The sequence below is a fragment of the Phocoena sinus genome, chromosome 2 (genome assembly GCF_008692025.1).
Source record: "Phocoena sinus isolate mPhoSin1 chromosome 2, mPhoSin1.pri, whole genome shotgun sequence".
Classification (NCBI taxonomy): domain Eukaryota; kingdom Metazoa; phylum Chordata; class Mammalia; order Artiodactyla; family Phocoenidae; genus Phocoena; species Phocoena sinus.
Window position 1 is genome coordinate 26,862,609 of NC_045764.1, and position 14,578 is coordinate 26,877,186.

Consider the following 14,578-nt stretch of genomic DNA (forward strand, 5'->3'; position numbering starts at 1 on the left):
AGGCTCCAGACGCGCAGGCCCAGCGGCCATGGCTCACGGGCCCAGCCGCTCCGCGGCACGTGGGATCCTCCCGGACCGGGGCATGAACCCGTGTCCCCTGCATTGGCAGGAGGACTCTCAACCACTGCGCCACCAGGGAAGCCCCGTCCCTACTTTTAATAGATTACATAACTCCTTTAGAATTGGAAGATAAAATTCTAAATGTGATCATTATTTTCCTATTCTGTCTGTGTCTAACATCTGAAGTTTGGTCTACATTGGAGTGTTTTCATCTTTTTTTGACCATGATGTACAATAAAGGTGGAGGGAAAAAATGAACAAACAAAAGAATAAAAGTAAAAACTGAAAAGAAGGAAGGAAGGAAGGAAAAAAGGAAGGAAAATCTTCAAGTTACCATATATAACAGGAATACCAAGATGACATATAATTGTTCCCTCCAGCCCCCATCCTTGTCCTTAGCTACTTAGAACATTGCCAGCATATTTTCATAAAAATTTTCTTACTCTTATTGGAAGCCATATTCCCTATATTTTCTATTTTATTCCACCCTACTCGGTTACATTATATTCCATGATATTTTCATCTATTACATTCTACTCCATTCTACTTTAAAACACTGCTTTACAACCTACTAAATTAAATTACCAATATAGCGTGTCTTTTTCAAAAGTCTACAAGATGCTGAAATTGATGTTTTCAAAGTAGAACTAACTCAGACAAAACAAAACCAAAAAATACGGTCACATTGGTTTGCAGCCACTGTGGAAATCAGGCAGCCTCCTTTTAATTGGCTGCATTTCCACTCTTTAGTAACTTGTTTTGTCGATGTGCATTTTCATCCCCAGAGATATGAGCTACAATGATTGTAAAGGCTTTGCATAAATCTCATGAGTAAACACAGAAGAAATCTTTTCCAAAGTTTTTCCAAAGTTCAGTATTAATCAGGTATGCACATCCGAAGCACGTGGTCGCAGACACCTGCTCAGTGAGGAGAGGCCCCTTTGCAGTCAAGAGCTGTTTGGAAACGTTAAGCTAAATTATACACGGTTTAAAAGTCCTGAAATGAATAAAACACTGCACAGAGCAATTGCCAGTGATAACCACACATCCATCTACTCAGCTCTATGACTCAGATACTCACGGAAACCTCCAGTAAACTCTGTACTGTTAAGAGATGGGGCATCCTGGTGACTCAATTGGTTAATAAAAGGAATAGTCCATACGCGTTAACTCTAGACACATTCATTTACTATTTACCTGGGGGTATCTAGAGAAATCAACTGAATGTTTAACTTTAAAATCAGTTGTTATAGCTACGACTGTAAACAACAGTTTGACTACTGGCTGGAGAATAGGTTGAGATCATCTGTTTAACTAGCAAGGTCTGTTAACAAGTCACAAGTCGAGGGGAACAGTCTCCCATTAGCTGATTTCCAGGGACTGTCAGAGTATTTACAACTCAAACATCTGCCCAAGGAATGACTGAATGCGTGATTTGAGCGTTCTTAGAGTTTTTAATTAGATATCAAGAGAGATGAATCCAAAATTCTTACAATCCTAAGACCCAGTAGCAACTATGATAAAAGTTTTTTCCTACACTCATATTTTTTCTGGACCATTTCTAACAGGGTCCATGGGCCTCTTAATATCTAATAACTTCCCTCTGTGATTCAAAAAGCATCTTCCAACAGGTCAGCTTCATAGGTCCTGGGGCCGCTCACGGATCTCTGTCCTTCCTGGAATCTTGTACACAAACTCGAAAAAATTCTTTTCCATTATTTTTCCCATTATATTGTTCATTATTTTTGTCCATAGGCCTAGCACCTTCTTCACATCGCTTATTCTCTTCTTTGTAGAGACTGATGATTGGCCCTTAATTTCTCTTTTCCTGATGTTCCATAGAAACAGAACCCCTGGACTTTATCTTGACAAATGACTGCTCAGAATAGATCCTCTATTTTGAAGCTAAATGTGAAGAAAAGTGTCATGTGACAGTTTCCAGGAGTGTTCCTTAAAAATCTGTCTTTTCTGCTTTCTCTTTGAATCTCCATTTATCCTGCTAATTGGAACCTACATGTGATGATGGGTGCTCCAACTGCCTTTTTGGACCATGAGGATGAGGGCTATACCTCAGGGATGGCAGAGTCTAGATGTCTCAAGACTTCATGGAACTGAGATGCCCAGCTAGGTCTGGGTCACCTATCTCCAGGTTTTTATGTGTGGAACACTTCCAGCATGCCAGCATCTGGGGCTATAAGAGGAAGGTTTGAGGGTGGTTCAAAATGCAACTGGGGTTCCCTAGGCCTCAGGCAGTGCATGGGGTGGGGAGTGCCAAGGGCAGCTCTAGGAACCAAAACATGAAAGGCAGCTGTCAACTGTGTTCAGTCCATTCCACACACATGTTAAATACAGCAAATTTTACACAGTGTTGGGATTGGGGTCTTGGATTTATTTTTTTCTCTTTAATTTTCTTTTTTCTTCCACTGGTATTTAAAATTCATTGACACGCATTCACTCTATTTTTACAAACACGTTTATTATGTGCCTCCTCCTTGTAAATGCATTGTTACATCTATCTTTAGCATCTAAGCTTTCAAGTTAGCCCTTGGCCTTTTTATCTCTGTGAACTCTTTCAAAGTCAACATTAAAATAGACAGCATCAGTTAATCATATTGTCTCTTTTATTGACCCTGCATGGATGTATGAAATCTTTCCAGATGAACGGTAACGTTTTGTTTTATTAGAGATTAACTTCCACTACTGTTTTCAGAGAACTTTCTGACTTCTTTCCCCAGGAACTTGCTTATAAATCAGCCCTGGAGACTTCAAACTGCGAGCCTCTCAGCAAAGGGCATGTGAAACAGCATCTGAGTTGCTGCTGCCAGAGTAACAGCTCCATTTGATGTCGTCTTGTTACTGGATGAGCACATCAAAGGTCTCCCAACGCCTGCCAGCCTGGGACCCATGAGCAGAATCATCCTGGGAGAAACAGTGGGGAGACAGAGAAATTGCGCCTGATTCAAAACATGGGCAAGAAAATCTCCTTCGTGGAGTAGCAGTGGCGTCTGTTAGCCGTGCTTCTGGATTCTGGGGACTCGTTCTATCTTGACACTCACCCATCTTGACCACACCTCCTAACTTCCACTGGGGTTGCAAGGCATTTTGTTTTTTAATGACAGCAAAAAAGAAAAGCACAAGAGAGAAAGTGTGCTCTAATATTTTTAACAATTTCATATTTTAAAGATGGAGTGGTTGCCTGTTTTTGTCGAAAGGACGGTGATGGAGACACTAAATTTCGTGCACGAGTGGAGGTCTGACAAAGCATTTCTTTGACACGTTGGCACCTGCTGTGTCCTCGACCAGTGTCAGGGCTTCCACGAGATGCTCTCAACACTTAAGATACCTCCCCAATTAACTTCACAGACCCCTAGAGCCAGGAGATGATAAAGTTGCCTTACGGTTTCCCTCATTTTGCAGACGAGGAATCTGGGCTCCAGGCCAGCAAGGGATAAGGCCAGAGTTGGGCTCCACATGCTCCTGCAGTGACGGGTGCCATGAGATCCTGGGCTTGGTTTCATTCCTCCTCCGGCTCCTCCTGTTCAGGTGGCAGTTCTCCCAACACCCAGCTCTCCTGGGTCCCAGGCAGTGACTTCCAGAATCTGTCATTAGGATATGAACCCTGAACCTTCAACACACTGTAGGGACACAAGTCTGGCTGTGATAAAAGGGGGCCTATCTCCTCACAGGCTCCCCAGAAAGTCAGCTCCTTCTGTCACTGCAACCTCGGGCTCAAGGGCAGTCAGTATGATTTTACAGTAGTTCTGGTCAAGCCACGGCTCACCAGGCTCCTTAGGTCAGTCCCTCCCTACTTTATTATATTTTATTTTACTTTATTATATTATATTTTACTTTATTTTATTTTGTTTACTTTGTTGTTATTTTTTTCTTCTGGTCACACGGCTTGCACGGTCTTAGTTCCTTGGCGATGGATTGAACCCAGGCCCTCGGCAGTGAAAGCACCAAGTCCTAACCACTGGACTACCAGGGAATTCCCTACTTTGTTTTATATTTTATTTTATTTTACATTCTTTTGTTTTATTTTATTTAGTTTGTTTTATTTTACTTGACATTTTTACTGTATTTTACTTTATTATATTTTATTTTACTTTATTTTGTTTTATTTTATTGTATTTCACTTCATTTTGTTTTATTTTATTGTATTTTGCTTTTGTTTTATTTACTTTATTTTTTTATTTTATCTGACTTTACTATTTCACTTTAAACACTGATGGAACCCCTCTCACCACGGGCACACAAAGAGTCCTATTTCCTCTGTGTGTCTGTCTCCCTACAGGTAGGTCCTGGGCTGGGCTCTGACTCCCACCCAGGAGGGTCACTGCAGCTGGACAGGACTCTGTTTCACGGGAGAGAATGTTCTGCAGTTAAGTGATAACTGAATAAATCAAGCCAAAGCCCAAAATAGCAAACCTGCCTTTTTAAGGAAAAGAAACAAATCGTGTAGATGCGTCTTCCCCATGGATCCGCCATGCGCTGCAGACCTGGCTTCCTGAGATGCAGTGAGAGGTGACGTGTCAGTGTGTGTGTGTGATGGGGGGAACACAGGTCTTCAGGGGTGGATGGAACAGGGCGCAGCCTGGAAGTGTGCTCTGGCCGCTGTCCAGCTGCTAGAAGGGGCAGCAGGGCCAGACGAGTAGGAGGCTAGGGGCAATGGGCAGAAACAGCAGGACCCAAGATCCAGGACCCAGGACCTGGGACCCAAGACCAAGGCAAGGACCCCAGATACAGGGCCAGGGAGGAGTCAGGAGTGGGGTGCATGGGACTCCACTCCTTTCAGACCCCACAGAATGCTCCAGCCCAGAGGAGCCAATGCAGAGCCTGAGGTAGGAAGGCAGGAGGCTGCAGACATCAGACTGAGACTCCTGGGAATGTGGAGCTGCCTATTCTCGTGACTGTAAACTGACCTGTTGTCCACTGTGACCAGAATAATCTAGAGAAATGAAGAGAGATGAGCAGTCAGAGCACTGGAGCCTGGCCACCTGGGCAAAGCCTTCTGCAACTCTGCAGAGGGCTGGTGACTGCTAAGCCCCCAGGGCCTCTGACCCCTCACCTGTGAGCCCGGGTCCCTCACCTGTGAGCCCGTGTCCCTCACCTGTGAGCTCAGGTCCCTAACCTGTGAAGTTGGGTAACAGCAGATGCAGCACCACCTCACAGGATGGAGTCAGGATGCAATGGGTCAACACATGGAGAGCTGGGACACAGCAAGTGTTCACTAAATAGCCACGAGACGACAGACAGATGTGTGGGTCTGAGGATGACAAGAGGAGAATCCCTGGGAAGGCACAAACCACAGCATATTTACTGAGTGCCTGTCAGTGGTGACATGAAACCCTGTCTCCCAAATAAAAGTAGAAGTTTGGGGGTTTTCCACCTCACATCAAGGCCAGAAAACAGGCTGGAAACTTGCTAAGCCATCATGGTCATCGCCACTGCATGTGCAGCTGTGAAGGGCTGTGTCAGGTGGTGATGAACCACAATCCAGAAGAGGGCTGTCCAGCATGGGCACGGTCGAGGGGTGGGTGGGCAGCCGCTGGATGGAGGGCAGGTGAGTAACAACTTCAGAGCAGGTTGAATTAACCTGCGGCTGGGAAGATGGACTCCTGGCCAATATTGACCCATGTCCGTTTCATACACACTATGATATCATTCAAGTCTCTTCCACACTCGCTCTTTATTAAATGACATCTGTGGGTCACAGTCTATGTGCCACAACGTGGTGGCCCCGAGGGATGGTGTGAAGAGTTGGGACCCCGGATCCAGGACAGCAAGAGAGCGCCTCTATTGACCACCATGGCTGTGACTGAAGTCGCTCTCCCCTTCCAGTGTCTGGAAGCCTCTGCTCCCTTCTGCTCTGATTGAGTCAGAACCACCCAAGAGAAACAACCACGCGTGAAGCAATGCAGATCATCCTACACCTAAGAAGGAAGTCCTGGGTCCTGGGTCACAGATTTCTGGTCCTGGGTCCTAAGTTTCAGGTCCCGGGTCCTAGATCCTGGGTCCTGCATCACAGATCCTGGGTCATGAGTCCTGGGTCCTTTCCTTTCTGGCAATTAGGGGTCCTCAAGGCAAATGACTTTTCCCAAGTCCCCAGAAGCTGGGACTCTCTCCCTTTTCATGAAAAGGAGACTACTCTCTCCCTTCTCAAAGAGAAGAGCCACCTCATGGCACTGCCCCAGGGGCCTAGTTCTTACTTTATCCTCCCCTTGAGGGCTGCCTGGGACCCCAGGGTCCCACGTGTGCAGTAACATGACAACACTCACCACCAGCACCACAGGTATGGAATCGGGATCCCGCAAGGTCAACCTGAATGAATGCTGCTGAACTGACTTTGAAGGAAAATGTTTGATTCTTTCCCTTATACCTTGATCAATGTACTGTGGACACAGCCACCTGTGTCTTGAACTTTTCTCCCTCCCCCCACCCTACCCCCCAGCATTAGAGGTTAAGTGGAGGGGAGCTCTGGAAAGGCCGCCTTGTAGTGATAAGCAGTGACTTGGAGCACGGGGCTACTCAGCAGTGATGGCAAAGGGAATCCATAAATGCCTCAGCGAGCCTAATGGGACTTTAGCGATCAAATATCATCATTTGTATACTTTCCGCATTATGGTAGGAACCCTTGAGAGCTTGCTTCTCCCGTTCTGTTCCTGTTAGAATTTTATTCTTAGAGTAAATTTACATCAGTCCCACTTGTGCCGTGGCCCAGGTTGTGTCTGCACTTTCATTATAAACCGTGTTTACTGAAGGTTTACAACTTGGCTGCAAAAACCAGCTGGCACAAAAACTGGAAACTTGGCATGAACTGTTTGGCATAAACGTTGCCCGGAAGCAGTTTTTCTATCTAAATCTGAGAAAAACAGGCTAGGTCATTTTCAAGTTATTTGTGTTATTCATGCATAAATAAAATGAAGCCTGACAGCTTCAAAGCTTTGTTTGCTTTGCACTCGTCAAAAAATAGATGCGATCCAAGAAAAGTAACATTTGGTAAACAAATACTCCATGATGGACTGTAAAAAAAAAATGAGGAGAAAAAAAGTGGGCTGGAGTACATGAAACAGAAAGGGAAAATGGAAGTGTTTCAAAAGTCACTTTGTGTCAGAAGGAGGAGATAGGAGATATATTATTAGATGATATGGCTTTGGGAGCCCATCTAGAGATTCCCAGGGACTCCAAATTAAAAGTGTAAACAAACAAAAGACAGGCTTTCACATAAAACAAAATTCTGTTAAAAACTGAGGCACAGGCCTTCCCTGGTGGCGCAGTGGTTAAGAATCCACCTGCCAATGCAGGGGACAGGGGTTCGAGCCCTGGTCCAGGAAGATTCCACATGCCACGGAGCACTTAAGCCCGCGAGCCACAACTACTGAAGCCCGCGCGCCTAGAGCCCGTGCTCTGCGACAGGAGAAGCCGCCGCAATGAGAAGCCCACGCACCACAACGAAGAGTAGCCCCGGCTCGCCGCAACTAGAGAAAGACCGTGCACAGCAACGAAGACCCAACAGAGCCAAAAATAAGTAAAATAAAATAAATAAATTTAAAAAATAAAAAAACTGAGGCACAGTGCCACCCAGAACTCAAGGTAACTAAATCTACGATAGTCACTCAAGAAACAAATGATTTTTAAATGTGTTTTCTAAGAGCAGTGGGCTATGCAAAAAAAATGGAGTAGATGGTAGAAAGAAGATGTGAATGGTACATTAAAATGTGTTGATTTGGGAACTTCCCTGGTGGTCCAATGGTTAACACTCTGCGCTCCCAATATAGGGGGCACGGGTTCAATTCCTTGTGAGGGAACTAAGATCCCTCAAGCCTTGCAGCACGGCTGAAAAAAAAGTGTTGGTTTTAAAAAACTAATGTCTATTGTTTGATGTCCAATGTCAACGTCTGGGGTCCCTTCACCCTTCTACATACTATCCAAAAAATTTTAAATTCAGTTTGTGAGCTTTGAATTCCAGCACCAGCACCAGCTCTCTTCAAGGGGAACGTGCTCGTCTCACCCTCTCTCCAAAGAAAGCCCTCCTGGCAAATTTAAAAGTCAGCCTTAATGTCAAATGATTCCTGACAGCGCTTGCATTGAGTTCTGTGCAGCGTGGGCAGAATGAACTTTCACTCTCGCTGTCCTATCAACGGGAGAAATACAACTAAGCCAATTCAAACAGAAAGTAAAAAATAAGTCAGAGAGGAAAGAATGCAGATCAGGGAAGAGGACAGCGAACCACGGGGCCCAGTCTGGGATGAGTGTTCTTTGAGGTGTCCCTGAGCGCAAGGAAGGTTTGCTTTGAGTGGGTGTAACTTTCACATGGGTTTTTAGCAGCTGTTACTCCTAGGATCAGATGCAGGAAAATCCAGACAGTTGTCCTTGGTAAGAAAATTGGTTTTAGGCGAACTGCGAGCAGAGATGGAATTCTATGGTTAGATAGGGGAAGAGTTTTGACTTTACCCGAAGACACCGTTTGGCCATCACCTGACCTGTAGGATCAGTGTAGTTCAATCCCACATGCTCATTGAAGCTACAGACACTCCTGGGCCACACCCCAACACTATTGGTCCCGAGAACCATCAAATTAGCCAGAGAAGCTCCAAGCTCAATGTCACTTTCTTCTAGAGCAGATGCTCCTGGAGTTCTCTACTTCAGAAAGAGTCCATGAAATCATTCACTTACCCTAATATCTAGATTGTTCCCATAACAATGCTGTGGCATCAAGGATTCCAACTCATCCCACGATTTGCAAACCAGTTTTTACTCCATGGAGAGTTCGCCTTCCTCACTGAGGAAATGAAGACGTACGAATAAACACACAGAATCTCCCAATTGACAAAACTTTCAATAAGAAGACTTTAAAAGACCCAGGGAGTGTTATCTGGGCCCCAGAGGCCAGAAACGAAACAAGTTCCCAGCCAGCAATAGGCCTCACGGAGACAAGAGGGTGAGGCCCCAAGTGTTTTCTCAGAATTCACCATTATTTCCCGGTGTTCTTTAAAGAAGCATAGTTGGCCTAACCTGACTGATTCTACAGTTAATTTCTTGAGGTCTGGGATGTATTTATTTCTGTATTCTCCATCCCCAGCCCAGCTCCCTACACCCACCAGAGCTTCAGTGAATAACTGCAGTGGAAAAGCAGTCAGCTGGGATTGATGCTGTGATTTGGTGAGTGTTTATACTTACAGACAGAGAGAGTGGTCTTTTGGTTTTGTTAAGACTGGAGGAAATGTCTGGAGTTTGCACCATCCACATGCAGGCGTGATTGTTTTGAAGTGTGTGTATCCCGTATCCACAAAGCTGGGGCTGACTGAAGAGGGACTGACTGCAGACCACGTTCAGAGAGCACTGACTGCTTCTAGAACAGTACGCTCTTCAACTGAGTCTTCTAAACCTCTGGGAGCCAACAGCTGGAGAAGCTACCTTTCGAGCTTGGATTTGGGCAATTAAATGATTAGTGATGGAAACTCCAGGAGAAGTAAGTGTAGGTGTGGACTAAGCTTGTAGGAAATTTCTGTATTTTTGTATCCAGGGATGCTGTGGGGAAAGGGTCTGGGAGCCTGAGAGGAAGCAGGGAGGCAGTGCAAGCGTGTGGAGGTGGTCCAGGCAAGACCCGATGGGGCCTGGGAGATGGGAACACTGTGGGTCAGAGTCAGGATGATCTTGCTGGTGGAGTAGCTGGGTGCTGGGAGAAAGGGGGTCCGGCCTAATTCCTCCAGGCGCCAGCCATTGCAGGGACTGCTTCCTTATATTTCGTCCAGGTAGGTATGAATAGCTTCATTTTGTGGCTGACACAATCGAGGCTCCGATAGGTTAAGTCATGAGCCCAAAGTCATGATCTTGCAAGTGCAGAGGCAAAAATAACCCAGTTCTTTCTGAAAGCAAAACTCCAGTCCTTCCTACTTTGCTGTTTCTTCTTTTCTCCATTGTCAGTTCGGTTCCAAGAACTCACACTGGCACTTCACTTTCACTTTCACTTCCAAGGACACACTACACGATGTTGAGGAAGCGTGAAGAAAAGGACCACGAGGTTCCCTTTGGAGCATGGACGCTGGGCTGTCTTAATCGCTGACACAGCGAGTGTTTCCATACTCGGATTTCAAGTGTAGACAAGGAACATACATTTAGGCAACAGCAAAGGAGCAAAGGACTGCACCCCAGCTCTAGAGTGGACAGTAAGCAGCTGAGGCCACACATGCTGTTCTCATAGATGCCCTGCTCTGGCCCCCTCCGGTCTGCTGTGGAGATGAAGAGGGCCACAGACCCCATCAGATCGTGCTGAACTTCACTTCTTGACTCCAACTACGCTGGATTAAAAATATCATGCTTGGGCTTCCCTGGTGGCGCAGTGGTTGAGAGTCCGCCTGCCGATGCAGGGGACGTGGGTTCGTGCCCTGGTCGGGGAGGATCCCACATGCCGCGGAGCGGCTGGGCCCATGAGCCATGGCCGCTGAGCCTGCGCGTCCGGAGCCTGTGCTCCGCAATGGGAGAGGCCACAGCAGTGAGAGGCCCGCGTACCGAAAAAAAACAAACAAAAAAAACCCTCTGTTAACTTTCTCAGAAAGCCTCACCTGAATTCTGTGGTTCCCTCACCTGTTCATTTCTGTCTCAGTTCGCTCTAGCTGCTGTGACAAATACCACAGACCAGCCCTTATAAACACAGACATTGATTTCTTACAGTTCTGGAGGCTGGAAGTCCAAGATCAAGGTGGCAGTAGATTTGGTATCTGATGAGGACCCACTGCCTCGTTCACAGACGGCATCTTCTCTCTGTGTCCTCACCTGGAAGAAGGGGTGAGGGGCTCTCTGGGGTCTGCATTATAAGGGCACTGATCCCATCATGGGAGCTCCACCCTCATGACCTCATTACCTCCTGACACCATCACCTTGGGGATCAGGAATCAACACAAGAATTTGGGGGTGGGGGACACAGACACTCAGTCTATAGCAGTATGTCTATGTCAGTCCCCCCAGAGTGAAAGCTCTGAGGAACGCAGGACCACCGAACACCTCCAGAGGGTGTTATTCCCCAGAAGCCTAGGAGAGCAGTGCCCTATGGGAGTGTGAAGGCCAGCTGGGCCCCTGTCCTTAGTCCCTGGTGCAGTCTGGTTGAAACAAAGCTACTGGACATATTCAAGGATTGAACTGATTACAAAATAATTCCATTCTTGTGCTATATAATCACAATACCGTCTGGCTTAGTGAGAACAGGGTGGTTTAGGAGAAGTTGCATGTGGACTGTCAAGTTTGTTGGTGGCTCCAGCACAGGGCTTGGTAGCCCCACCTCACAGACACACAGAGACCAGTGACAGGGAATATGGGTGGTTTAGGCGTGCGTTCCGGCTGGATAGCATTTTAATGGCTTTATAAATTGCTTTATCCCCTTTTTGTAAGAGCATTACTAATGTGAAGAGGTCAGTTACATTTTTAGTTATGTTTTATTGCATTTTAGGGGGAAATTATAACTTACAGTCGTATTTGCAAAGTTGGGTGTTTTCAAAGGTTGGGGACGCCATGACTCAGAGATGTGAAGGTGACACAGGACTCAGATGCTCTACATGCTATCGTGGGAAGAGCTTCCAGCCTGCTGCGCATTTTTATCTAATTCCGGACTCCCAGACTCACCTTCTGCACAGGTGGCCTGTGGGCAGGGGCTGCAGGAGTAAAGGTGCGATGGCGTCAGCTCAGCCCTGCGATGTTCTGGGCCCTCCCAGCAGGGAGGGGTTGGGGCTGCAGGAGTGACCCACAGGCAGGACATCTTCCCTGTGTCACAGGATACAGGACATGAGAGGGTCACACGCTCAGCGGGCACCAGGTTCCAAAGGGCCCAGTCTTCGAACACCTTGGTCTCATTTCTCAGCAGAAGAGTCGAATCTAACTTTTAGGGAGTATCTACCACATTCAGTCACTGTTCCACTCACCAGGCACTTCCCATTTACACTTATGAATCTTCCCCCTGGTCTGAGGGCATTATTTCTCTTTAAAGATCAGAAACCTCTAGCTTACAGCATGGAGTAAATTCCCCCCTACCCCACACACCAAGAACAGCTGGTGAGACAAGATGTAAACCCAGGCCTGTAATTATCTGTGAGATGATGACGTCGAGGATGATAATGGACATTTACTGAGCATTTGCTGTATACATATGACATGTAAATTGCAACAACGACTGTATGAAGTAGTACTATTATTACCCCAACTGTCCAGGTGAGGAAACTGGAGGGTCCAGGGCCCAGAATCACCAGTGTTAGTAGGTGATGTTGTCCAATTAAAGCCCACTCCCCACACAGACCCTGGGAGCAGACATCCCCAGAGCCACGGCACTGCCCCAACATCACACCAGGGCCCAAACCCTTGGAGGCTCCTGGGGGAGCACAGCTGGGTCTTCTCTGATCTGGGGTCAGATTTTCTATGCACTCAACGCCTGGACACAAAGGAAGTCCAGGAAACCACCTTTCAAAGCTAAGAGGGGGGATGCTGTGGGTGGAGAGCTAGTTCATCCTCCCTTCCCTGCGAGCTGGTGGAACAGAGAGGAATGAATAAGGTTGGTGGTATTTTCTTCAGAAAAATGCCTGGTGAGTCAATCTGCCTGCCCTGTCTCACTGCCCTCCAACCACACCTCGTGCAGTGCCCAGGCAGCCCTGCATTCCCACCTCAATCTCATTTACTGTGCTCCCTTTGAGCCCTGATGCTGTCCTTGGCTGTTACAAATCCCAAAAGGATACTAAGCCTTCGGAGCTCAGTCCAAATGCTGCAGACCTGGGATCATTCCTGAGCCTCCCCTGGAAGGACATCTTCCTTTAGCCCCCCAAGGCATTGTGCTGGCCCTTCTGTGCTTGTTCACTCTCACTGTCACCCAGCTTTTTTGTCTCCCACCACTTTTCCCTGCCCCTCGGATGTAGGTCATTGTTTACGTGTCTTTCCTTCTCCTGGACTGTGGATCCCCTGGTGCAAAGAGCACATCTTACTCGTCTCACCCCTCAGTGTGCCTTGAATGATAGCACAGAAACGTGTTCCATGAATGTTTGCCGAGGACGATGAAATGAAGTGTGGGAGAAGCCATTCTCTCTAGGATGGAGCAAACATGTCTTTCCTGCCCCAAGAAGGAGGTATGTTTGTAAAACTCCTTCAACATGAATTAATGGAATTGTAATTCAGAGTTAAGACATGTCTTCCTAGAGAGATCAATCACATCAAAGCCTTGTTTTTGAACCTAGCAGGGCGCAGCTTTTGCCTAAGGAGAGGCAAACTCCCCAAAAAGGAGCATCCAAGCAACTTCATTTTATTGATCTTGGATGTCACTACTGCAAAAACATTACAGCTCTCTGAAGGTTCCAATGATGGTTAGCTTTTTTTAGCAATAAAGTATTGTTAAATTAAGGTGTATACATTGTTTTTTTAGACATAATACTATTGCACACTTAATAGACTACTGTCTAGTGTAAAAAAAACTTTTATGTGCACTGGGAAATGGAAAACTTTGTGGGACTCACTTTATTGCAACATTTGCTTTATTGCTGTGCTCTAGAACCAGACCGCAATATCTCTGAGGTCACCTATATGTATATCCTAATTTTTTTGATATACCTTCTACTCTCCCTCTCTTTCTCTTTCTCCTCATCCCAGCTCTTTCCTGCCCAGAACATCCTGTACCACTCACGATCCTGTCCTGTGAGGTGACTTGGAAGGAAGTAGGGTTTCTACATTGATGTGGAAATCTACAGGCTACAAAAAGCCCTTTATTTTGAGGGCTAGCTAGACATTTGCCACGTTATAATGTACAGTTGCTGTTTTTCTGCTGGTATCCTTTTCCCTCCTTAGACTAACCTCTTTGAGAATTCCCATGTCTTATCTTTGCATCACCCAGAGTAGAGTGACTATTCAGTCAATAGATGAATAAATTGCATTTATAGATTTTCAGTGTCTCCGTGATGTATCTTTTCAAGATGTAAACAACGTATAAGTTGCATATGGAATCCATTATATTCAAGTTTACAGTTTAAAATGGAAATAATTTAAGTATTAAGACATGTAAGTATGGATTTAGGAATCATTTCTTTTGCTGTTGTTTCCTTTGGTGGTTTCCTTTTAATCTTTCATACATAATAATTGCTTAGTCTCTGAGTATGATGAGACTTTGTATGCTTATCTATACCTTTCTATTTTTATCATGAATCCCACTGTAAACTCATTGCAAAACACAAAGGAATCAGGGCCAAAATGAGGCAGAATTCCGTTAAATTGGGGATAAGTGGATAATAGGAACCCAAGACCAAAATGCACTTCATGAGTTACTGTACTTATAGTGAATGATCCTCGGGCAGAGCATGGAGTGCCGGGCACAGAGCAAGCTGTCCTCCGATGGGCAGTTACAACCAGGCATTGCTGGATTTAAAATATTATATTAAGCATATATGCATGTGTGTGTGTGTGTGTGTGTGTAAATGTGTACACACATGCTGATATGTGCATTTATTTTTTCTGGAAAAATAATCAAGAAAGAGGAAAGAATAAACAGCTGTTA

At 45.8% G+C, this 14,578-nt stretch overlaps 2 long non-coding RNA genes across 2 annotated transcripts in view; both read right to left on the reverse strand.

The window, feature by feature from the left end:
* Positions 1-1,603: 1,603 nt before the first annotated feature.
* On the reverse strand, positions 1,604-10,353 carry LOC116749915. The gene is made up of 3 exons (XR_004348732.1): positions 9,241-10,353; positions 8,737-8,842; positions 1,604-3,659 (listed from the first exon to the last, which is right to left on the reverse strand). It is a non-coding gene; the product is annotated as an uncharacterized LOC116749915 (long non-coding RNA).
* A 389-nt stretch (positions 10,354-10,742) lies between these two features.
* The window catches only part of LOC116749914, a 28,685-nt gene continuing 24,849 nt past the window's right edge, over positions 10,743-14,578 (reverse strand). Inside the window, exons 3-4 of the long non-coding RNA XR_004348730.1 lie at positions 11,680-11,817; positions 10,743-10,836 (exon numbers count right to left, since the gene is read on the reverse strand). This is a non-coding gene — a long non-coding RNA (uncharacterized LOC116749914). The remainder of the gene's footprint in view (positions 10,837-11,679; positions 11,818-14,578) is intronic.